The 26,305-nt window shown below is 43.8% G+C and overlaps 7 non-coding genes across 7 annotated transcripts; all 7 read right to left on the reverse strand.

The window, feature by feature from the left end:
- Nucleotides 1-7,661: 7,661 nt before the first annotated feature.
- Nucleotides 7,662-7,743, reverse strand: TRNAS-AGA (transfer RNA serine (anticodon AGA)). Its single transcript has one exon. It is a non-coding gene; the product is annotated as a tRNA-Ser (tRNA).
- Nucleotides 7,744-10,603: 2,860 nt separating this feature from the next.
- Nucleotides 10,604-10,685, reverse strand: TRNAS-AGA (transfer RNA serine (anticodon AGA)). The gene has a single exon. It is a non-coding gene; the product is annotated as a tRNA-Ser (tRNA).
- A 2,858-nt stretch (nt 10,686-13,543) lies between these two features.
- Nucleotides 13,544-13,625, reverse strand: TRNAS-AGA (transfer RNA serine (anticodon AGA)). The gene has a single exon. It is a non-coding gene; the product is annotated as a tRNA-Ser (tRNA).
- A 2,860-nt stretch (nt 13,626-16,485) lies between these two features.
- Nucleotides 16,486-16,567, reverse strand: TRNAS-AGA (transfer RNA serine (anticodon AGA)). Its single transcript has one exon. It is a non-coding gene; the product is annotated as a tRNA-Ser (tRNA).
- A 2,858-nt stretch (nt 16,568-19,425) lies between these two features.
- On the reverse strand, nt 19,426-19,507 carry TRNAS-AGA (transfer RNA serine (anticodon AGA)). The gene has a single exon. It is a non-coding gene; the product is annotated as a tRNA-Ser (tRNA).
- A 2,860-nt stretch (nt 19,508-22,367) lies between these two features.
- Nucleotides 22,368-22,449, reverse strand: TRNAS-AGA (transfer RNA serine (anticodon AGA)). The gene has a single exon. It is a non-coding gene; the product is annotated as a tRNA-Ser (tRNA).
- A 1,498-nt stretch (nt 22,450-23,947) lies between these two features.
- TRNAH-GUG (transfer RNA histidin (anticodon GUG)) lies at nt 23,948-24,019 on the reverse strand. The gene has a single exon. It is a non-coding gene; the product is annotated as a tRNA-His (tRNA).
- Nucleotides 24,020-26,305: the final 2,286 nt, after the last annotated feature.

The following is a 26,305-nucleotide window of genomic DNA, read 5'->3' on the forward strand; positions in this document are numbered from 1 at the left end:
GAACTACCGTACTCCATGCTGTTTCCGGCCCGGCTACGAGTGGTAGCGGATAAGAAGGTCTGGTTTTTCGATTCAGCAGAGAATACCAGGGAATGGCTGGATGGCTGGCGCACAGTGGACCGCACCTCTAACCGTCGACGCAACAGATCGGGGGGGACGAGCCGGCGGGGCTCCCGCTCCCCATCCAGGACCAGCGAGAATGGATCACCACCACAGGACCAATTGGGAGCGGCTGGCGGCAAATGAAGATACCACAAGGGACTATCGAGTTACTCCTGAACTCTACTCCCACTGATTCGCTACTGAGCCGTTAATGGACACTGGCCCGGACGCCCGAGGGCTGCAAAGGGACCGCCTGCTTTGGGGGACACTCTCCCCCGACGTGCAAGTACTCTGTTTCAGCTATGGGTTAAGCGCTCTGCTAAGTTGGGGTGGCGGGCAGTTTTGAGTCCGTTTGGCAGGGAGGCAGGGTGGGGGGTGTTGGGGGGGGGACTTGTTTGGTTTTACGGGAAATTCATGCTATCGTCTGAACAATGTAGAATGTACTGTGCTGTTTACTGGAACGATGTTGGGAGGGTGGGCCATGTGCTGCGGGTTCAGGCCCCTGAGTTTCGATGGTGGTGGGTGAGCGGCATAACGTGATGCAGGCGGGTGAGACGCGATTGGGCGGCTCTTCCCTCAAGCTTCTGGCATGGAACGTGCGTGGATTGGGTGATAAAGTGAAGCGAGGCCTTGTTCTGTCCGAGGTCAAGCGACATAAACCTGACCTCATACTCCTTCAAGAGACCCATCTAATGGGTACTGCCACCAAGGCCCTGGACAGGCGGGGGTACTCAATGTTGGCCCACTCCGAATTCTCCACTGGGGCACGGGTATCCTGCTTAGAAAATCCTCAACTTTTATCACCATTTGCACAAAAACCGACTCACAGGGTTGTTTTGCGGCAGTGAGTGGTCAATGGGAGGGGCGCCCCCTGACAATAGTATCAGTGTACATCCCGCCGTCCTTACACTCTGTGATGCTGCCTGCCCTGGGCGATTTCCTACTGTCCCTCCCCGAGGGTGACACCTTGTTGGGCGGGGACTTTAATTCCCCTGCCGACCCACTACTCGACAGGTTCCCCGCACCCGCTCTCCCCGGGGGTCCCTCCAGATTCCAAAGGTTCCTTGAAGCGTTGGGGCTGGTAGACATATGGCGGCACGTCCACCCTACATTACGACAGTACACCTTCCATTCCACCGTCCACAATAGCCTGTCCCGCATTGACCACTTTCTGGCGCTTGGGGATGGTTTGCAGCGCGTAGAAGAGGTGCTCATTCACCCAAGGGGCATTTCGGATCACTCCCCACTGACTCTCACCATTACTTCACAAACACGCTCACGCCACCGCGTCTTCCCGATGCATGCCTCATATCTTAAGGTGCCGAAGGTCCGGAAAGCACTGCAGACCGCCACAACACATTACTTTATGGAGAACGAGCCTACCGCAGCCTCGGCTGAGGTGCTATGGGAGGCCTATAAGACTGTCCTGAGGGGGCAAGCCATTAGCTCCATAACCTCGTATAGGCGAGAACAGGCGGCGGACCACTCGGCGCTCGAGATACGACTGCGTGACGCAACCACGGCCCATGAAACGGACCCCACTGACGACACACTGCATGCGCTCACGCTGGCCCAGCGTCTCTATACAGACCATGCTCGACACATTGCCCAAGGTCACATCACTGACACACAGAACCGAGTGTATGATTTGGGGGACAAAGCAGGGAAAATGCTGGCCTGGCTAGACAAAAGAGGCGGGAGTGCCAAGGGGATCCAACAGGTCAGGGATGTCCTGGGGAACATTCACACGGACCCAGCTCGGATAGTAGAGGAGCTGGCTGCCCACTTCGAGAAAGTCTACACCCCGGAGCGGGACGTCACGGCCATTGCGGCCCAAAGCGCACTGTATGATCTGCCCATCCCGGCGCTGTTGCCCGAGGCGGCGGCTGAGCTTGAGACGCCTTTCACTGCTGACGAACTGCGGATCGCCATTGGGGCCCTGCGTACGGGCAAGGCGCTCGGACCAAACGGCATTCCAATTGAATGGTTCCAGGACCGCACTGCTGTTATTAGCCCATACCTGCTTCGAATGTATGAGGAGTGCCGTACTGCGGGGGTACTCCCGTTAGACCAACGGACGGCCACGATAGTGGCTATCCCTAAGCCTGGCAAACCTCCGGAGGACTGCTCCTCATACCGCCCTATATCCTTACTCAACGCAGAAAGTAAAATCCTGGCGAAACTGCTGGCAAATCGTCTCCTGCCCCACCTCTCTGATCTAATTCACCCAGACCAGTCCGGGTTTATGCCCCGCAGGAACACCTCACTCAATCTACGGCGGGTGCATGGGGTGTTGGCCAAAACGGATGAACTCGACGAACCAGCGGCCATCTTGGCCCTAGATGCCAAGATGGCCTTTGACATGGTTGAATGGGCGTATCTCTTCGAGGTTCTCCAGTACATGGGTTTCGGCCCTGTTTTCATATCCTGGATTAAACTGCTGTACACTATGCCGGTAGCGCATGTGGTGGCGAATGGCCACATTTCGCGCTCCTTTCCGCTCAAACGCGGCACTCGGCAGGGCTGCCCTCTTTCCCCCCTACTATTTGCACTGTCGCTAGAGCCCTTGGCAATCCGCATTAGGACCACCCCCTTGCTCAAAGGGATTCAATGGAGGGGGGGCTGGGAGGACCGCATTTCGCTCTACGCGGATGATATGCTTGTATACCTGACGGACCCTGACCATGGCATCCCGGCTCTTTTAAGTATCTGCAATGCCCACGGGGAGGTGTCGGGCTACACAATTAATTGGACTAAATCTGAACTATACACCCTGGCGGGCGGCCCACCCGCGGTTGGCTCTGACTGCCCCCTGCGGTTGGCCGGCACGTCCTTTAGATATCTTGGTGTCCATGTTACGAGTGACCCGGCGGAATTTGAAAAGTTGAACTTGGAGCCGCCGCTGGACCGCCTCAGGCGAGATGCGAGCTTCTGGGCAGGATTACCGCTAACGATGCTGGGAAAAGCAGCCCTCTTTAAGATGAAATCCCTGCCCCGCTTTCTGTATATTCTGGACAACACCCCCTTTGCGGTGCCCCCCAGGTACTTCAAAAGGGTGGCGGCAGTGGTCACTAGTCTACTATGGCACAATCGCCCGGCACGGATAGCTCACGCCAAGCTCTGTAAAGGTTGGTACGAGGGTGGCATCGCACTCCCTAACCTTCAACTTTATTATTGGGCGGCTCAGCTTAGACCGATTAATCAATGGCTGCATGCATCACAGTCGGACCCTGCATTCCAGGCGGATCGGGCCCAGCTAGGGGCGGGTACCCTGCTGGCCCCGCTCTATGACAAGCGTAAACTCAGGTTGTTGAGGGGGCCCACTAAGATCACAGTTTCCGTCTGGCACGCAGCCACCGCTGCGCTAGGCTGGAAAGATACTATCACTAAGCTCACCCCGCTTTGGGATTCACGTGCTCTGGGCAACCTTCGGACCAGCAAGGGGTTCTCCCGCTGGGATGACATAGGCATCTCAACAGTGGGAGACATGTGGGACCATGGGGCTGTCATCACGTTCGACCGCCTGAAGGAACTCTACGAAATGGGACCACATGAAACCTATCGGTATGTTCAAGTGCGTCATGCTCTGCTGGCGGTTATTCCGGTGGGGTCAACTCTCCCAGAGTCGTCCCCGCTAGAGGATCGCCTCCTAACTGACTATATGGTGGAGAAGGCCACCTCCCTTACCTACCAGAAACTCCTGAATAATTCCCCAGACCCGCTAGTGCCTCTTAAGGGAAAATGGGAGCAGGACGTGGGGGAGATGGATGAACACGAATGGAACGAGGCACTGGCATCCCCTAAAGAGGCGGGCATATCCTCTAGAATGAGACTCATCCAACTCAAGGTTCTGCACAGGACATACTACACCAGGACATTGCTTCACCACATACAGCGAGCCCCTGACCCCTTCTGCTTGCGCGGCTGCGGGGAGGAGGGCACACTACTCCATACATTCTGGGACTGCTCCCTTATACAAACATATTGGTGTCAGGTCATGCGCACCGTCTCACAAGTCCTAGAGGTCTCCGTGCTTCCAGAACCACGTCGCTGTCTTCTTAATGTGTGGGAACCAACTGACCTGTCCCGACATGGTCGCCTCTGGGTAACGATTGGTATGATGATGGCGAAGAGGGACATCGCACAGCGTTGGGGGGTGGAAGATCTGCCGAAGGCCTCCCAATGGTGTGTGAATATGGATAGGACCATGGTCACGGAGCGGGCGGTGTATTTATCCAGGGGGTGCCCGGCCAAGTGGAACAAAGTTTGGTCCCCATGGAATGTTTACCGGGGTGAGATTTGTGAGCCACTCCCTGAAGGGGACACACTGGAGTCGGATGAGGACGAGTGAATGAGAAGGGAGGGCATGATGGTGGGAGGAGGGGCTGCACTGGATGGGGGCGATATAACGGAATGGGGCAATTGCTACGGTATTTACCAAAATGTGAAAAGCGCAATTTGAATGGACTCAGAGGCACATTTCCACCTGAATGGCATTCAGTTTCCTGTGTCGATGGCAACGTGATTTCCCGAAGTTTGAATGTTTTCCTTTTTTAGGTATTAAACAAAAAACGAAAACCTCATAATTTGGCAAGGACCATTCGCAACTCCTTCTTCACAATTTCCTTTTGGTGCTTTATCCTCAAGTCCTCACGACAGCATGTACTGTGTTACTGCATATTTATTGCTTATACGCTATGTTAGCGGCCGGCCCGGTTGGGTTGTAGGCGACGTGCTGTGTACTAATCTGTGAAGACTCAATAAAGGTTTTCAAAAAAAAAAAATAAATAAATAATGTTTTTTTCAGCAGGCACATTCTCTCCTAAAAACAAACATTGCATGCGTATATCTCTAGTTTGGAATACCATAGGCTTGCATGCATACTCTCATGGGTCACTCAAGTTTTTTGGACCCTATTGCACTCTGTTTTCGTGCTGCTTTTAGTATATGGCCCATATTACAGAAGTCTACCATCTTTGAGTATTTGAGGCTCCTTTGTAAGTGCTTTATATTTTTTCATTGAAGAGCTATATAATAAAGGGGTCCGGGAAAGATTGCATTTATGGAAGATAAAAGAAGGCCCACTTGTCTCGCCAAATGCTGTAGTGAAACCTGATGTTTTACTCATGTTATCCTTAGTTCGTTTTTGTTAGACCTTGCATTCTTAAGGTGGTCCCAACCCCACCTTATTGCTTTTCACCTCCTCATTTTGCTGTATCTTTTTGTTGGCCTTAGGACTCTGATCACTTTATCGCTACTAATCAGTGCTGAAGTGCACGTGCTTCTTCCCTAATCATGTGTATAATTGGAGTATACCTGACTGACAGATTTAATTTACTTGAAAGCCCCTTGTAAAGTGGTATACCATATACCCAGGGACTGATTGTGCCGCCCAAAGAAATAGCATTTCAAACCTGTCTCAAGCCTGCTACTGCAGTGCCTGTGCTGCAGTGTACTGCCACTTCGACTTGGCATTTAAAACTACTTGCCAAGCCTTAAACTCCAATTTTATTACATATCAGTAACCCCTAAGGTAGGCCCTAGGTAGTCCGAGGGGCATCATGCTATGTAAGTAAAAGGTAAGACATGTACTGTGGTAGTTTGTATGTCCTAGTAGTATCAAACAGTCTATTACATTTTTCACTACTGTGAGGTCTGCCCCTCTCATAGGTTAGCATTGGGTATTCCCTTATACTTTTTGGGTGGTAATTCCATGTCATAGAGGAGAAGCTTTATTTATTTATTGATAAATCCTATCTACTGGTGAGGTTGGATTTAATCGTACTATTGTATAAATGCCATTTTTAGAGAGTGAGCATTTCTCTGCACTTACTGCTCTATTTGCATCAAAACCTGTCTTCAATTGACGTCTGGATTGGGCTGCGAGACAGCTACATATGTGCATTCCCTGTAGACAGCCACAACACAGGTCACTCAACTGCAACTGCATTCATCTGCATTCTGATTGGCCTGGGGGAGAGCTCCGCTCCCCTTACCGCAAATATGTTCAAGAACGATAATTTATGTCAGTATGTACAGTATACCTATATCTTATAATCATGTGTGTTTAAATAATTTGTCGTTAGATCGTTTAAATATTGAAAAGGATCGGTTTTAATAGACATTTTACAAAAACAACTGGTACATTTGGGAATTCTGTAAAGGAAAAACCCAACTGCTGTGACATTGCCAACCACAATGCCGTGACTCGGATTCAAACCGAGGTTGCTGCAGCCACAACGCAGAGTACTAACCACTATACGATCACGGCGAGCTACTTGGGCTCAATAACGTACAGTGACATGAAGAAATTATAATTCGGAACACTCAGGGCTACTACTGTGATAGGCTGAAAGTGTTCATTGCTTCCTCATTCCTTATACAAAGGCTTTATCTCCTCAGTGGTTGATAGGCTGAAACCGTTTCCTGGCCGCCTGCTTGTGAACTGGCAGGAGTCAAAGATCACACATACACTGGTGGGCCTGTGATGGGACACCAATGCAGAGAAACACATCTGGCGCAGATATTCTATTCTGTTTATTAGACCTGCATCTCCCCTGTACCTCCTCAAGCCATCTGTATGTGAAGCAAGAAAGAGTTAAGGAACGGTCCATCTACTCTTTTATTGGGAGGATGCTGCCGTGAGCTCCTCCCAGCTAATCACACAAACAGCAGTAAAGCAAGATAACTACACAGTTAGGGGGGACTGCATGGTTAGGTTTTTGAGGAATTATTGAAACTGACCTCAGTGACCCATAATCAGAGCTGTGGCTAATGACTGCATGCCTAATTATGATGAATCAAGCACCATGGCTCGTAGGGGCCCCACAATACACTTTTCTTAGCTCATTGAATTAAAGTATAAACTTCTGCCATGTGTGAGTGGTAAAGGCTTGTTAATTTTGTTGCTTTTCAAATTCACGTCTAACAACAAGAAAAAGGAACATTGGGGCATCAGACGCTTTGGAAAGTAGCCACCAACCGCAGAGAAAGAGAGAAAGAGGGAAAAGACAGTATGAGGTGTGGAGAAAACAGCAGCAGGTACAAGGAGCTCAAATGAGATTAATGGCACCTAAATAGAGCACGTAAAGGAACAGTTACAAATCTAAGAAAAGGGAAAGAAAAGACTAGGAAAAAACACAGAAAGAGCTTGTAGATGAAATTCTCTTCCAGGAACAGCAGGTTAAGAGAAATTACACAGGGAGCAGTTAAGCTTGTAACACGGGGAGAATAGAAAAGAAAATGCAGTTTTATGAAGTGTGTTTGCCTAATCCAGCTAGCACTTTTATTTTATTTCTCTATTTGCTTCTTTTATTGGTAAAGTAAGTTTCAAGTGCATGCACAGGTATGACCGAGAGAGCCAGGGTATAATAATTTGAAGCGTTTGCACCAGCGCTAATGAAGGACGAGAGTTATAGCAAAGATATGAAAGGGGGAGCGATAATAAATATGTGATATGGCAATAGTGACACCAAAATAAGCCACCTATTTATAAAACTGACATGGGAGAAATACTAAAGGTTAACTTCTGAAATTGTAGCCGATGTTAAAAAGATTCTCGTTGTCGGCAGGATTCGAACCTGCACGGGGAGACACCAATGGATTTCTAGTCCATCACCTTAACCACTCGGCCACAACAACTGACTGCCAGGCGTGTGCACATAATCTGTATGCAAGTTTTCAAGGTGTCCCACAGCAAATTCCTGATATTCTGCAATGCACTTTTTAAAAATAATGTTTTTTTCAGCAGGCACTTTCTCTCCTAAAAACAAAAATTGCATGCGTATATCTCTAGTTTGGAATACCATAGGCTTGCATGCATACTCTCATGGGTCACTCAAGTTTTTTGGACCCTATTGAACTCTGTTTTCGTGCTGCTTTTAGTATATGGCGCATATTACAGAAGTCTACCATCTTTGAGTATTTGAGGCTCCTTTGTAAGTGCTTTATATTTTTTCCTTGAAGAGCTATATAATAAAGGGGTCCGGGAAAGATTGCATTTATGGAAGATAAAAGAAGACCCACTTGTCTCACCAAATGCTGTAGAGAAAGCTGATATTTTACTCATGTTATCCTTAGTTCGTTTTTGTTAGACGTTGCATTCTTAAGGTGGTCCCAACCCCACCTTATTGCTTTTCACCTCCGCATTTTGCTGTATCTTTTTGTTGGCCTTAGGACTCTGATCACTTTATCGCTACTAATCAGTGCTGAAGTGCACGTGCTTCTTCCCTAATCATGTGTATAATTGGAGTATACCTGACTGACAGATTTAATTTACTTGAAAGCCCCTTGTAAAGTGGTATACCATATACCCAGGGACTGATTGTGCCGCCCAAAGAAATAGCATTTCAAACCTGTCTCAAGCCTGCTACTGCAGTGCCTGTGCTGCAGTGTACTGCCACTTCGACTTGGCATTTAAAACTACTTGCCAAGCCTTAAACTCCAATTTTATTACATATCAGTAACCCCTAAGGTAGGCCCTAAGTTGTCCTAGGGGCATCATGCTATGTAAGTAAAAGGTAAGACATGTACTGTGGTAGTTTGTATGTCCTAGAACTATCAAACAATCTATTACATTTTTCACTACTGTGAGGTCTGCCCCTCTCATAGGTTAGCATTGGGTATTCCCTTATACTTTTTGGGGGGTAATTCCATATCAGAGAGGAGAAGCTTTATTTATTTATTAATAAATCCTATCTACTGGTGAGGTTGGATTTAATCTTACTATTGTATAAATGCCATTTTTAGAGAGTGAGCATTTCTCTTCACTTACTGCTCTATTTGCATGAAAACCTGTCTTCAATTGACGTCTGGATTGGGCTGCGAGACAGCTACATATGTGCATTCCCTGTAGACAGCCACAACACAGGTCACTCAACTGCAACTGCATTCATCTGCATTCTGATTGGCCTGGGGGAGAGCTCCGCTCCCCTTACCGCAAATATGTTCAAGAACGATAATTTATGTTAGTAAGTACAGTATACCTACATCTTATAATCATGTGTGTTTAAATAATTTGTCGTTAGATCGTTTAAATATTGAAAAGGATCTGTTTTTAATAGACATTTTACAAAAACAACTGGTACATTTGGGAATTCTGTAAAGGAAAAACCCAACTGCCGTGACATTGCCGACCACAATGCCGTGACTCAGATTCAAACCGAGGTTGCTGCGGCCACAACGCAGAGTACTAACCACTATACGATCACGGCGAGCTACTTGGGCTCAATAACGTACAGTGACATGAAGAAATTATAATTCGGAACACTCAGGGCTACTCCTGTGATAGGCTGAATGTGTTCATTGCTTCCTCATTCCTTATACAAAGGCTTTATCTCCTCAGTGGTTGATAGGCTGAAACCGTTTCCTGGCCGCCTGCTTGTGAACTGGCAGGAGTCAAAGATCACACATACACTGGTGGGCCTGTGATGGGACACCAATGCAGAGAAACACACCTGGCGCAGATATTCTATTCTGTTTATTAGAACTGCATCTCCCCTGTACCTCCTCAAGCCATCTGTATGTGAAGCAAGAAAGAGTTAAGGAACGGTCCATCTACACTTTTATTGGGAGGATGCTGCCGTGAGCTCCTCCCAGCTAATCACACAAACGGCAGTAAAGCAAGATAACTACACAGTTAGGGGGGACTGCGTGGTTAGGTTTTTGAGGAATTATTGAAACTGACCTCAGTGACCCATAATCAGAGCTGTGGCTAATGACTGCATGCCTAATTATGATGAAGCAAGCACCATGGCTCGTAGGGGCCCAACAACACACTTTTCTTAGCTCACTGAATTAAAGTATAAACTTCTGCCATGTGTGAGTGGTAAAGGCTTGTTAATTTTGTTGCTTTTCAAATTCACGTCTGACAACAAGACGAAGGAACATTTGGGCATCAGACGCTTTGGAAAGTAGCCACCAACCGCAGAGAAAGAGAGAAAGAGGGAAAAGACAGTATGAGGTGTGGAGTAAACAGCAGCAGGTACAAGGAGCTCAAATGAGATTAATGGCGCCTAAATAGAGCACGTAAAGGAATAGTTACAAATCTAAGAAAAGGGAAAGAAAAGACTAGGAAAAAACACAGAAAGAGCTTGTAGATGAAATTCTCTTCCAGGAAAAGCAGGTTAAGAGAAATTACACAGGGAGCAGTTAAGCTTGTAACACGGGGGAGAATAGAAAAGAAAATGCAGTATTATGACGTGTGTTTGCCTAATCCAGCTAGCACTTTTATTTTATTTCTCTATTTGCTTCTTTTATTGGTAAAGTAAGTTTCAAGTGCATGCACAGGTATGACCGAGAGAGCCAGGGTATAATAATTTGAAGCGTTTGCACCAGCGCTAATGAAGGACGAGAGTTATAGCAAAGATATGAAAGGGGGAGCGATAATAAATATGTGATATGGCAATAGTGACACCAAAATAAGCCACCTATTTATAAAACTGACATGGAAGAAATACTAAAGGTTAACTTCTGAAATTGTAGCCGATGTTAAAAAGATTCTCGTTGTCGGCAGGATTCGAACCTGCGCGGGGAGACCCCAATGGATTTCTAGTCCATCGCCTTAACCACTCGGCCACAACAACCGACTGTAAGGCGTGTGCACATAATCTGTATGCAAGTTTTCAAGGTGTCCCACAGCAAATTCCTGATATTCTGCAATGCACTTTTTAAAAATAATGTTTTTTTCAGCAGGCACATTCTCTCCTAAAAACAAACATTGCATGCGTATATCTCTAGTTTGGAATACCATAGGCTTGCATGCATACTCTCATGGGTCACTCAAGTTTTTTGGACCCTATTGCACTCTGTTTTCGTGCTGCTTTTAGTATATGGCCCATATTACAGAAGTCTACCATCTTTGAGTATTTGAGGCTCCTTTGTAAGTGCTTTATATTTTTTCATTGAAGATCTATATAATAAAGGGGTCCGGGAAAGATTGCATTTATGGAAGATAAAAGAAGGCCCACTTGTCTCGCCAAATGCTGTAGAGAAACCTGATGTTTTACTCATGTTATCCTTAGTTCGTTTTTGTTAGACCTTGCATTCTTAAGGTGGTCCCAACCCCACCTTATTGCTTTTCACCTCCTCATTTTGCTGTATCTTTTTGTTGGCCTTAGGACTCTGATCACTTTATCGCTACTAATCAGTGCTGAAGTGCACGTGCTTCTTCCCTAATCATGTGTATAATTGGAGTATACCTGACTGACAGATTTAATTTACTTGAAAGCCCCTTGTAAAGTGGTATACCATATACCCAGGGACTGATTGTGCCGCCCAAAGAAATAGCATTTAAAACCTGCCTCAAGCCTGCTACTGCAGTGCCTGTGCTGCAGTGTACTGCCACTTCGACTTGGCATTTAAAACTACTTGCCAAGCCTTAAACTCCAATTTTATTACATATCAGTAACCCCTAAGGTAGGCCCTAGGTAGTCCTAGGGGCATCATGCTATGTAAGTAAAAGGTAAGACATGTACTGTGGTAGTTTGTATGTCCTAGTAGTATCAAACAGTCTATTACATTGTTCACCACTGTGAGGTCTGCCCCTCTCATAGGTTAGCATTGGGTATTCCCTTATACTTTTTGGGGGGTAATTCCATATCAGAGAGGAGAAGCTCTATTTATTTATTGATAAATCCTATCTACTGGTGAGGTTGGATTTAATCTTACTATTGTATAAATGCAATTTTTAGAGAGTGAGCATTTCTCTGCACTTACTGCTCTATTTGCATCAAAACCTGTCTTCAATTGACATCTGGATTGGGCTGCGAGACAGCTACATATGTGCATTCCCTGTAGACAGCCACAACACAGGTCACTCAACTGCAACTGCATTCATCTGCATTCTGATTGGCCTGGGGGAGAGCTCCGCTCCCCTTACCGCAAATATGTTCAAGAACGATAATTTATGTCAGTATGTACAGTATACCTATATCTTATAATCATGTGTGTTTAAATAATTTGTCGTTAGATCGTTTAAATATTGAAAAGGATCGGTTTTAATAGACATTTTACAAAAACAACTGGTACATTTGGGAATTCTGTAAAGGAAAAACCCAACTGCTGTGACATTGCCAACCACAATGCCGTGACTCGGTTTCAAACCGAGGTTGCTGCAGCCACAACGCAGAGTACTAACCACTATACGATCACGGCGAGCTACTTGGGCTCAATAACGTACAGTGACATGAAGAAATTATAATTCGGAACACTCAGGGCTACTCCTGTGATAGGCTGAATGTGTTCATTGCTTCCTCATTCCTTATACAAAGGCTTTATCTCCTCAGTGGTTGATAGGCTGAAACCGTTTCCTGGCCGCCTGCTTGTGAACTGGCAGGAGTCAAAGATCACACATACACTGGTGGGCCTGTGATGGGACACCAATGCAGAGAAACACATCTGGCGCAGATATTCTATTCTGTTTATTAGACCTGCATCTCCCCTGTACCTCCTCAAGCCATCTGTATGTGAAGCAAGAAAGAGTTAAGGAACGGTCCATCTACTCTTTTATTGGGAGGATGCTGCCGTGAGCTCCTCCCAGCTAATCACACAAACAGCAGTAAAGCAAGATAACTACACAGTTAGGGGGGACTGCATGGTTAGGTTTTTGAGGAATTATTGAAACTGACCTCAGTGACCCATAATCAGAGCTGTGGCTAATGACTGCATGCCTAATTATGATGAATCAAGCACCATGGCTCGTAGGGGCCCCACAATACACTTTTCTTAGCTCATTGAATTAAAGTATAAACTTCTGCCATGTGTGAGTGGTAAAGGCTTGTTAATTTTGTTGCTTTTCAAATTCACGTCTGACAACAAGACGAAGGAACATTGGGGCATCAGACGCTTTGGAAAGTAGCCACCAACCGCAGAGAAAGAGAGAAAGAGGGAAAAGACAGTATGAGGTGTGGAGAAAACAGCAGCAGGTACAAGGAGCTCAAATGAGATTAATGGCGCCTAAATAGAGCACGTAAAGGAACAGTTACAAATCTAAGAAAAGGGAAAGAAAAGACTAGGAAAAAACACAGAAAGAGCTTGTAGATGAAATTCTCTTCCAGGAACAGCAGGTTAAGAGAAATTACACAGGGAGCAGTTAAGCTTGTAACACGGTGAGAATAGAAAAGAAAATGCAGTTTTATGAAGTGTGTTTGCCTAATCCAGCTAGCACTTTTATTTTATTTCTCTATTTGCTTCTTTTATTGGTAAAGTAAGTTTCAAGTGCATGCACAGGTATGACCGAGAGAGCCAGGGTATAATAATTTGAAGCGTTTGCACCAGCGCTAATGAAGGACGAGAGTTATAGCAAAGATATGAAAGGGGGAGCGATAATAAATATGTGATATGGCAATAGTGACACCAAAATAAGCCACCTATTTATAAAACTGACATGGGAGAAATACTAAAGGTTAACTTCTGAAATTGTAGCCGATGTTAAAAAGATTCTCGTTGTCGGCAGGATTCGAACCTGCACGGGGAGACACCAATGGATTTCTAGTCCATCACCTTAACCACTCGGCCACAACAACTGACTGCCAGGCATGTGCACATAATCTGTATGCAAGTTTTCAAGGTGTCCCACAGCAAATTCCTGATATTCTGCAATGCACTTTTTAAAAATAATGTTTTTTTCAGCAGGCACTTTCTCTCCTAAAAACAAAAATTGCATGCGTATGTCTCTAGTTTGGAATACCATAGGCTTGCATGCATACTCTCATGGGTCACTCAAGTTTTTTGGACCCTATTGAACTCTGTTTTCGTGCTGCTTTTAGTATATGGCCCATATTACAGAAGTCTACCATCTTTGAGTATTTGAGGCTCCTTTGTAAGTGCTTTATATTTTTTCCTTGAAGAGCTATATAATAAAGGGGTCCGGGAAAGATTGCATTTATGGAAGATAAAAGAAGACCCACTTGTCTCACCAAATGCTGTAGAGAAAGCTGATATTTTACTCATGTTATCCTTAGTTCGTTTTTGTTAGACGTTGCATTCTTAAGGTGGTCCCAACCCCACCTTATTGCTTTTCACCTCCGCATTTTGCTGTATCTTTTTGTTGGCCTTAGGACTCTGATCACTTTATCGCTACTAAGCAGTGCTGAAGTGCACGTGCTTCTTCCCTAATCATGTGTATAATTGGAGTATACCTGACTGACAGATTTAATTTACTTGAAAGCCCCTTGTAAAGTGGTATACCATATACCCAGGGACTGATTGTGCCGCCCAAAGAAATAGCATTTCAAACCTGTCTCAAGCCTGCTACTGCAGTGCCTGTGCTGCAGTGTACTGCCACTTCGACTTGGCATTTAAAACTACTTGCCAAGCCTTAAACTCCAATTTTATTACATATCAGTAACCCCTAAGGTAGGCCCTAAGTTGTCCTAGGGGCATCATGCTATGTAAGTAAAAGGTAAGACATGTACTGTGGTAGTTTGTATGTCCTAGTACTATCAAACAATCTATTACATTTTTCACTACTGTGAGGTCTGCCCCTCTCATAGGTTAGCATTGGGTATTCCCTTATACTTTTTGGGGGGTAATTCCATATCAGAGAGGAGAAGCTTTATTTATTTATTAATAAATCCTATCTACTGGTGAGGTTGGATTTAATCTTACTATTGTATAAATGCCATTTTTAGAGAGTGAGCATTTCTCTTCACTTACTGCTCTATTTGCATGAAAACCTGTCTTCAATTGACGTCTGGATTGGGCTGCGAGACAGCTACATATGTGCATTCCCTGTAGACAGCCACAACACAGGTCACTCAACTGCAACTGCATTCATCTGCATTCTGATTGGCCTGGGGGAGAGCTCCGCTCCCCTTACCGCAAATATGTTCAAGAACGATAATTTATGTTAGTAAGTACAGTATACCTACATCTTATAATCATGTGTGTTTAAATAATTTGTCGTTAGATCGTTTAAATATTGAAAAGGATCTGTTTTTAATAGACATTTTACAAAAACAACTGGTACATTTGGGAATTCTGTAAAGGAAAAACCCAACTGCCGTGACATTGCCGACCACAATGCCGTGACTCAGATTCAAACCGAGGTTGCTGCGGCCACAACGCAGAGTACTAACCACTATACGATCACGGCGAGCTACTTGGGCTCAATAACGTACAGTGACATGAAGAAATTATAATTCGGAACACTCAGGGCTACTCCTGTGATAGGCTGAATGTGTTCATTGCTTCCTCATTCCTTATACAAAGGCTTTATCTCCTCAGTGGTTGATAGGCTGAAACCGTTTCCTGGCCGCCTGCTTGTGAACTGGCAGGAGTCAAAGATCACACATACACTGGTGGGCCTGTGATGGGACACCAATGCAGAGAAACACACCTGGCGCAGATATTCTATTCTGTTTATTAGAACTGCATCTCCCCTGTACCTCCTCAAGCCATCTGTATGTGAAGCAAGAAAGAGTTAAGGAACGGTCCATCTACACTTTTATTGGGAGGATGCTGCCGTGAGCTCCTCCCAGCTAATCACACAAACGGCAGTAAAGCAAGATAACTACACAGTTAGGGGGGACTGCGTGGTTAGGTTTTTGAGGAATTATTGAAACTGACCTCAGTGACCCATAATCAGAGCTGTGGCTAATGACTGCATGCCTAATTATGATGAAGCAAGCACCATGGCTCGTAGGGGCCCAACAACACACTTTTCTTAGCTCACTGAATTAAAGTATAAACTTCTGCCATGTGTGAGTGGTAAAGGCTTGTTAATTTTGTTGCTTTTCAAATTCACGTCTGACAACAAGACGAAGGAACATTTGGGCATCAGACGCTTTGGAAAGTAGCCACCAACCGCAGAGAAAGAGAGAAAGAGGGAAAAGACAGTATGAGGTGTGGAGTAAACAGCAGCAGGTACAAGGAGCTCAAATGAGATTAATGGCGCCTAAATAGAGCACGTAAAGGAATAGTTACAAATCTAAGAAAAGGGAAAGAAAAGACTAGGAAAAAACACAGAAAGAGCTTGTAGATGAAATTCTCTTCCAGGAACAGCAGGTTAAGAGAAATTACACAGGGAGCAGTTAAGCTTGTAACACGGGGGAGAATAGAAAAGAAAATGCAGTATTATGACGTGTGTTTGCCTAATCCAGCTAGCACTTTTATTTTATTTCTCTATTTGCTTCTTTTATTGGTAAAGTAAGTTTCAAGTGCATGCACAGGTATGACCGAGAGAGCCAGGGTATAATAATTTGAAGCGTTTGCACCAGCGCTAATGAAGGACGAGAGTTATAGCAAAGATATGAAAGGGGGAGCGATAATAAATATGTGATATGGCAATAGTGACACCAAAATAAGCCACCTATTTATAAAACTGACATGGAAGAAATACTAAAGGTTAACTTCTGAAATTGTAGCCGATGTTAAAAAGATTCTCGTTGTCGGCAGGATTCGAACCTGCGCGGGGAGACCCCAATGGATTTCTAGTCCATCGCCTTAACCACTCGGCCACAACAACCGACTGTAAGGCTTGTGCACATAATCTGTATGCAAGTTTTCAAGGTGTCCCACAGCAAATTCCTGATATTCTGCAATGCACTTTTTAAAAATAATGTTTTTTTCAGCAGGCACATTCTCTCCTAAAAACAAACATTGCATGCGTATATCTCTAGTTTGGAATACCATAGGCTTGCATGCATACTCTCATGGGTCACTCAAGTTTTTTGGACCCTATTGCACTCTGTTTTCGTGCTGCTTTTAGTATATGGCCCATATTACAGAAGTCTACCATCTTTGAGTATTTGAGGCTCCTTTGTAAGTGCTTTATATTTTTTCATTGAAGATCTATATAATAAAGGGGTCCGGGAAAGATTGCATTTATGGAAGATAAAAGAAGGCCCACTTGTCTCGCCAAATGCTGTAGAGAAACCTGATGTTTTACTCATGTTATCCTTAGTTCGTTTTTGTTAGACCTTGCATTCTTAAGGTGGTCCCAACCCCACCTTATTGCTTTTCACCTCCTCATTTTGCTGTATCTTTTTGTTGGCCTTAGGACTCTGATCACTTTGTCGCTACTAATCAGTGCTGAAGTGCACGTGCTTCTTCCCTAATCATGTGTATAATTGGAGTATACCTGACTGACAGATTTAATTTACTTGAAAGCCCCTTGTAAAGTGGTATACCATATACCCAGGGACTGATTGTGCCGCCCAAAGAAATAGCATTTCAAACCTGTCTCAAGCCTGCTACTGCAGTGCCTGTGCTGCAGTGTACTGCCACTTCGACTTGGCATTTAACACTACTTGCCAAGCCTTAAACTCCAATTTTATTACATATCAGTAACCCCTAAGGTAGGCCCTAGGTAGTCCTAGGGGCATCATGCTATGTAAGTAAAAGGTAAGACATGTACTGTGGTAGTTTGTATGTCCTAGTAGTATCAAACAGTCTATTACATTGTTCACCACTGTGAGGTCTGCCCCTCTCATAGGTTAGCATTGGGTATTCCCTTATACTTTTTGGGGGGTAATTCCATATCAGAGAGGAGAAGCTCTATTTATTTATTGATAAATCCTATCTACTGGTGAGGTTGGATTTAATCTTACTATTGTATAAATGCAATTTTTAGAGAGTGAGCATTTCTCTGCACTTACTGCTCTATTTGCATCAAAACCTGTCTTCAATTGACATCTGGATTGGGCTGCGAGACAGCTACATATGTGCATTCCCTGTAGACAGCCACAACACAGGTCACTCAACTGCAACTGCATTCATCTGCATTCTGATTGGCCTGGGGGAGAGCTCCGCTCCCCTTACCGCAAATATGTTCAAGAACGATAATTTATGTCAGTATGTACAGTATACCTATATCTTATAATCATGTGTGTTTAAATAATTTGTCGTTAGATCGTTTAAATATTGAAAAGGATCGGTTTTAATAGACATTTTACAAAAACAACTGGTACATTTGGGAATTCTGTAAAGGAAAAACCCAACTGCTGTGACATTGCCAACCACAATGCCGTGACTCGGATTCAAACCGAGGTTGCTGCAGCCACAACGCAGAGTACTAACCACTATACGATCACGGCGAGCTACTTGGGCTCAATAACGTACAGTGACATGAAGAAATTATAATTCGGAACACTCAGGGCTACTCCTGTGATAGGCTGAATGTGTTCATTGCTTCCTCATTCCTTATACAAAGGCTTTATCTCCTCAGTGGTTGATAGGCTGAAACCGTTTCCTGGCCGCCTGCTTGTGAACTGGCAGGAGTCAAAGATCACACATACACTGGTGGGCCTGTGATGGGACACCAATGCAGAGAAACACATCTGGCGCAGATATTCTATTCTGTTTATTAGACCTGCATCTCCCCTGTACCTCCTCAAGCCATCTGTATGTGAAGCAAGAAAGAGTTAAGGAACGGTCCATCTACTCTTTTATTGGGAGGATGCTGCCGTGAGCTCCTCCCAGCTAATCACACAAACAGCAGTAAAGCAAGATAACTACACAGTTAGGGGGGACTGCATGGTTAGGTTTTTGAGGAATTATTGAAACTGACCTCAGTGACCCATAATCAGAGCTGTGGCTAATGACTGCATGCCTAATTATGATGAATCAAGCACCATGGCTCGTAGGGGCCCCACAATACACTTTTCTTAGCTCATTGAATTAAAGTATAAACTTCTGCCATGTGTGAGTGGTAAAGGCTTGTTAATTTTGTTGCTTTTCAAATTCACGTCTAACAACAAGACAAAGGAACATTGGGGCATCAGACGCTTTGGAAAGTAGCCACCAACCGCAGAGAAAGAGAGAAAGAGGGAAAAGACAGTATGAGGTGTGGAGAAAACAGCAGCAGGTACAAGGAGCTCAAATGAGATTAATGGCGCCTAAATAGAGCACGTAAAGGAACAGTTACAAATCTAAGAAAAGGGAAAGAAAAGACTAGGAAAAAACACAGAAAGAGCTTGTAGATGAAATTCTCTTCCAGGAACAGCAGGTTAAGAGAAATTACACAGGGAGCAGTTAAGCTTGTAACACGGTGAGAATAGAAAAGAAAATGCAGTTTTATGAAGTGTGTTTGCCTAATCCAGCTAGCACTTTTATTTTATTTCTCTATTTGCTTCTTTTATTGGTAAAGTAATTTTCAAGTGCATGCACAGGTATGACCGAGAGAGCCAGGGTATAATAATTTGAAGCGTTTGCACCAGCGCTAATGAAGGACGAGAGTTATAGCAAAGATATGAAAGGGGGAGCGATAATAAATATGTGATATGGCAATAGTGACACCAAAATAAGCCACCTATTTATAAAACTGACATGGGAGAAATACTAAAGGTTAACTTCTGAAATTGTAGCCGATGTTAAAAAGATTCTCGTTGTCGGCAGGATTCGAACCTGCACGGGGAGACACCAATGGATTTCTAGTCCATCACCTTAACCACTCGGCCACAACAACTGACTGCCAGGCGTGTGCACATAATCTGTATGCAAGTTTTCAAGGTGTCCCACAGCAAATTCCTGATATTCTGCAATGCACTTTTTAAAAATAATGTTTTTTTCAGCAGGCACTTTCTCTCCTAAAAACAAAAATTGCATGCGTATGTCTCTAGTTTGGAATACCATAGGCTTGCATGCATACTCTCATGGGTCACTCAAGTTTTTTGGACCCTATTGAACTCTGTTTTCGTGCTGCTTTTAGTATATGGCCCATATTACAGAAGTCTACCATCTTTGAGTATTTGAGGCTCCTTTGTAAGTGCTTTATATTTTTTCCTTGAAGAGCTATATAATAAAGGGGTCCGGGAAAGATTGCATTTATGGAAGATAAAAGAAGACCCACTTGTCTCACCAAATGCTGTAGAGAAAGCTGATATTTTACTCATGTTATCCTTAGTTCGTTTTTGTTAGACGTTGCATTCTTAAGGTGGTCCCAACCCCACCTTATTGCTTTTCACCTCCGCATTTTGCTGTATCTTTTTGTTGGCCTTAGGACTCTGATCACTTTATCGCTACTAATCAGTGCTGAAGTGCACGTGCTTCTTCCCTAATCATGTGTATAATTGGAGTATACCTGACTGACAGATTTAATTTACTTGAAAGCCCCTTGTAAAGTGGTATACCATATACCCAGGGACTGATTATGCCGCCCAAAGAAATAGCATTTCAAACCTGTCTCAAGCCTGCTACTGCAGTGCCTGTGCTGCAGTGTACTGCCACTTCGACTTGGCATTTAAAACTACTTGCCAAGCCTTAAACTCCAATTTTATTACATATCAGTAACCCCTAAGGTAGGCCCTAAGTTGTCCTAGGGGCATCATGCTATGTAAGTAAAAGGTAAGACATGTACTGTGGTAGTTTGTATGTCCTAGTACTATCAAACAATCTATTACATTTTTCACTACTGTGAGGTCTGCCCCTCTCATAGGTTAGCATTGGGTATTCCCTTATACTTTTTGGGGGGTAATTCCATATCAGAGAGGAGAAGCTTTATTTATTTATTAATAAATCCTATCTACTGGTGAGGTTGGATTTAATCTTACTATTGTATAAATGCCATTTTTAGAGAGTGAGCATTTCTCTTCACTTACTGCTCTATTTGCATGAAAACCTGTCTTCAATTGACGTCTGGATTGGGCTGCGAGACAGCTACATATGTGCATTCCCTGTAGACAGCCACAACACAGGTCACTCAACTGCAACTGCATTCATCTGCATTCTGATTGGCCTGGGGGAGAGCTCCGCTCCCCTTACCGCAAATATGTTCAAGAACGATAATTTATGTTAGTAAGTACAGTATACCTACATCTTATAATCATGTGTGTTTAAATAATTTGTCGTTAGATCGTTTAAATATTGAAAAGGATCTGTTTTTAATAGACATTTTACAAAAACAACTGGTACATTTGGGAATTCTGTAAAGGAAAAACCCAACTGCCGTGACATTGCCGACCACAATGCCGTGACTCAGATTCAAACCGAGGTTGCTGCGGCCACAACGCAGAGTACTAACCACTATACGATCACGGCGAGCTACTTGGGCTCAATAACGTACAGTGACATGAAGAAATTATAATTCGGAACACTCAGGGCTACTCCTGTGATAGGCTGAATGTGTTCATTGCTTCCTCATTCCTTATACAAAGGCTTTATCTCCTCAGTGGTTGATAGGCTGAAACCGTTTCCTGGCCGCCTGCTTGTGAACTGGCAGGAGTCAAAGATCACACATACACTGGTGGGCCTGTGATGGGACACCAATGCAGAGAAACACACCTGGCGCAGATATTCTATTCTGTTTATTAGAACTGCATCTCCCCTGTACCTCCTCAAGCCATCTGTATGTGAAGCAAGAAAGAGTTAAGGAACGGTCCATCTACACTTTTATTGGGAGGATGCTGCCGTGAGCTCCTCCCAGCTAATCACACAAACGGCAGTAAAGCAAGATAACTACACAGTTAGGGGGGACTGCGTGGTTAGGTTTTTGAGGAATTATTGAAACTGACCTCAGTGACCCATAATCAGAGCTGTGGCTAATGACTGCATGCCTAATTATGATGAAGCAAGCACCATGGCTCGTAGGGGCCCAACAACACACTTTTCTTAGCTCACTGAATTAAAGTATAAACTTCTGCCATGTGTGAGTGGTAAAGGCTTGTTAATTTTGTTGCTTTTCAAATTCACGTCTGACAACAAGACGAAGGAACATTTGGGCATCAGACGCTTTGGAAAGTAGCCACCAACCGCAGAGAAAGAGAGAAAGAGGGAAAAGACAGTATGAGGTGTGGAGTAAACAGCAGCAGGTACAAGGAGCTCAAATGAGATTAATGGCGCCTAAATAGAGCACGTAAAGGAATAGTTACAAATCTAAGAAAAGGGAAAGAAAAGACTAGGAAAAAACACAGAAAGAGCTTGTAGATGAAATTCTCTTCCAGGAACAGCAGGTTAAGAGAAATTACACAGAGAGCAGTTAAGCTTGTAACACGGGGGAGAATAGAAAAGAAAATGCAGTATTATGACGTGTGTTTGCCTAATCCAGCTAGCACTTTTATTTTATTTCTCTATTTGCTTCTTTTATTGGTAAAGTAAGTTTCAAGTGCATGCACAGGTATGACCGAGAGAGCCAGGGTATAATAATTTGAAGCGTTTGCACCAGCGCTAATGAAGGACGAGAGTTATAGCAAAGATATGAAAGGGGGAGCGATAATAAATATGTGATATGGCAATAGTGACACCAAAATAAGCCACCTATTTATAAAACTGACATGGAAGAAATACTAAAGGTTAACTTCTGAAATTGTAGCCGATGTTAAAAAGATTCTCGTTGTCGGCAGGATTCGAACCTGCGCAGGGAGACCCCAATGGATTTCTAGTCCATCGCCTTAACCACTCGGCCACAACAACCGACTGTGAGGCGTGTGCACATAATCTGTATGCAAGTTTTCAAGGTGTCCCACAGCAAATTCCTGATATTCTGCAATGTACTTTTTGAAAATAAGGTTTTTTTCAGCAGGCACATTCTCTCCTAAAAACAAAAATTGCATGCGTAAATCTCTAGTTTGGAATACCATAGGCTTGCATGCATACTCTCATGAGTCACTCAAGTTTTTTGGACCCTATTGCACTCTGTTTTCGTGCTGCTTTTAGTATATGGCCCATATTACAGAAGTCTACCATCTTTGAGTATTTGAGGCTCCTTTGTAAGTGCTTTATATTTTTTCCTTGAAGAGCTATATAATAAAGGGGTCCGGGAAAGATTGCATTTATGGAAGATAAAAGAAGGCCCACTTGTCTCACCAAATACTGTAGAGAAACCTGATGTTTTACTCATGTTATCCTTAGTTCGTTTTTGTTAGACCTTGCATTCTTAAGGTGGTCCCAACCCCACCTTATTGCTTTTCACCTCCGCATTTTGCTGTATCTTTTTGTTGGCCTTAGGACTCTGATCACTTTATCGCTACTAATCAGTGCTGAAGTGCACGTGCTTCTTCCCTAATCATGTGTATAATTGGAGTATACCTGACTGACAGATTTAATTTACTTGAAAGCCCCTTGTAAAGTGGTATACCATATACCCAGGGACTGATTGTGCCGCCCAAAGAAATAGCATTTCAAACCTGTCTCAAGCCTGCTACTGCAGTGCCTGTGCTGCAGTGTACTGCCACTTCGACTTGGCATTTAAAACTACTTGCCAAGCCTTAAACTCCAATTTTCTTACATATCAGTAACCCCTAAGGTAGGCCCTAGGTAGTCCTAGCGGCATCATGCTATGTAAGTAAAAGGTAAGACATGTACTGTGGTAGTTTGTATGTCCTAGTAGTATCAAACAGTCTATTACATTTTTCACTACTGTGAGGTCTGCCCCTCTCATAGGTTAGCATTGGGTATTCCCTTATACTTTTTGGGGGGTAATTCCATATCAGAGAGGAGAAGCTTTATTTATTTATTGATAAATCCTATCTACTGGTGAGGTTGGATTTAATCTTACTATTGTATAAATGCCATTTTTAGAGAGTGAGCATTTCTCTGCACTTACTGCTCTATTTGCATGAAAACCTGTCTTCAATTGACGTCTGGATTGGGCTGCGAGACAGCTACATATGTGCATTCCCTGTAGACAGCCACAACACCGGTCACTCAACTGCAACTGCATTCATCTGCATTCTGATTGGCCTGGGGGAGAGCTCCGCTCCCCTTACCGCAAATACGTCAAGAACGATAATTTATGTCAGTAAGTACAGTATACCTACATCTTATAATCATGTGTTTTTAAATAATTTGTCGTTAGATCGTTTAAATATTGAAAAGGATCTGTTTTTAATAGACATTTTACAAAAACAACTGGTACATTTGGGAATTCTGTAAAGGAAAAACCCAACTGCCGTGACATTGCCAACCACAATGCCGTGACTCGGATTCGAACCGAGGTTGCTGCGGCCACAACGCAGAGTACTAACCACTATACGATCACGGCGAGCTACTTGGGCTCAATAACGTACAGTGACATGAAGAAATTATAATTCAGAACACTCAGGACTACTCCTGTGATAGGCTGAATGTGTTCATTGCTTCCTCATTCCTTATACAAAGGCTTTATCTCCTCAGTGGTTGATAGGCTGAAACCGTTTCCTGGCCGCCTGCTTGTGAACTGGCAGGAGTCAAAGATCACACATACACTGGTGGGCCTGTGATGGGACACCAATGCAGAGAAACACACCTGGCGCAGATATTCTATTCTGTTTATTCGACCTGCATCTCTCCTGTACCTCCTCAAGCCATCTGTATGTGAAGCAAGAAAGACTTAAGGAACGGTCCATCTACACTTTTATTGGGAGGATGCTGCCGTGAGCTCCTCCCAGCTAATCACACAAACAGCAGTAAAGCAAGGTAACTACACAGATAGGGGGGACTGCATGGTTAGGTTTTTGAGGAATTATTGAAACTGACCTCAGTGACCCATAATCAGAGCTGTGGCTAATGACTGCATGCCTAATTATGATGAAGCAAGCACCATGGCTCGTAGGGGCCCCACAACACACTTTTCTTAGCTCATTGAATTAAAGTATAAACTTCTGCCATGTGTGAATGGTAAAGGCTTGTTAATTTTGTTTCTTTTCAAATTCACGTCTGACAACAAGACGAAGGAACATTGGGGCATCAGACGCTTTGGAAAGTAGCCACCAACCGCAGAGAAAGAGAGAAAGAGGGGAAAGGCAGTATGAGGTGTGGAGAAAACAGCAGCAGGTACAAGGAGCTCAAATGAGATTAATGGCGCCTAAATAGAGCACGTAAAGGAACAGTTACAAATCTAAGAAAAGGGAAAGAAAAGACTAGGAAAAACACAGAAAGAGCTTGTAGATGAAATTCTCTTCCAGGAACAGCAGGTTAAGAGAAATTACACAGGGAGCAGTTAAGCTTGTAACACGGGGGAGAATAAAAAGAAAATGCAGTTTTATGAAGTGTGTTTGCCTAATCCAGCTAGCACTTTTATTTTATTTCTCTATTTGCTTCTTTTATTGGTAAAGTAAGTTTCAAGTGCATGCACAGGTATGACCGAGAGAGCCGGGGTATAATAATTTGAAGCGTTTGCACCAGCGCTAATGAAGGACGAGAGTTATAGCAAAGATATGAAAGGGGGAGCGATAATAAATATGTGATATGGCAATAGTGACACCAAAATAAGCCACCTATTTATAAAACTGACATGGAAGAAATACTAAAGGTTAACTTCTAAAATTGTAGCCGATGTTAAAAATATTCTCGTTGTCGGCAGGACTCGAACCTGCGCAGGGAGACCCCAATGGATTTCTAGTCCATCGCCTTAACCACTCTGCCACAACTGAATGTGAGGCGTGTGCACATAATCTGTATGCAAGTTTTCAAGGTGTCCCACAGCAAATTCCTGATATTCTGCAATGCACTTTTTAAAAATAATGTTTTTTTCAGCAGGCACATTCTCTCCTAAAAACAAAAATTGCATGCGTATCTCTCTAGTTTGGAATACCATAGGCTTGCATGCATACTCTCATGAGTCACTCAAGTTTTTTGGACCCTATTGCACTCTGTTTTCGTGCTGCTTTTAGTATATGGCCCATATTACAGAAGTCGACCATCTTTGAGTAGTTGAGGCTCCTTTGTAAGTGCTTTATATTTTTTCGTTGAAGAGCTATATAATAAAGGGGTCCGGGAAAGATTGCATTTGTGGAAGATAAAAGAAGGCCCACTTGTCTCACCAAATGCTGTAGAGAAACCTGATGTTTTACTCATGTTATCCTTAATTCGTTTTTGTTAGACCTTGCATTCTTAAGGTGGTCCCAACCCCACCTTATTGCTTTTCACCTCCGCATTTTGCTGTATCTTTTTGTTGGCCTTAGGACTCTGATCACTTTATCGCTACTAATCAGTGCTGAAGTGCACGTGCTTCTTCCCTAATCATGTGTATAATTGGAGTATACCTGACTGACAGATTTAATTTACTTGAAAGCCCCTTGTAAAGTGGTATACCATATACCCAGGGACTGATTGTGCCGCCCAAAGAAATAAGCATTTCAAACCTGTCTCAAGGCTGCTACTGCAGTGCCTGTGCTGCAGTGTACTGCCACTTCGACTTGGCATTTAAAACTACTTGCCAAGCCTTAAATTCCAATTTTATTACATATCAGTAACCCCTAAGGTAGGCCCTAGGTAGTCCGAGGGGCATCATGCTATGTAAGTAAAAGGTAAGACATGTACTGTGGTAGTTTGTATGTCCTAGTAGTAT

This window comes from Lissotriton vulgaris, chromosome 1_1 (assembly GCF_964263255.1).
Source record: "Lissotriton vulgaris chromosome 1_1, aLisVul1.2, whole genome shotgun sequence".
Classification (NCBI taxonomy): Eukaryota; Metazoa; Chordata; class Amphibia; order Caudata; family Salamandridae; genus Lissotriton; species Lissotriton vulgaris.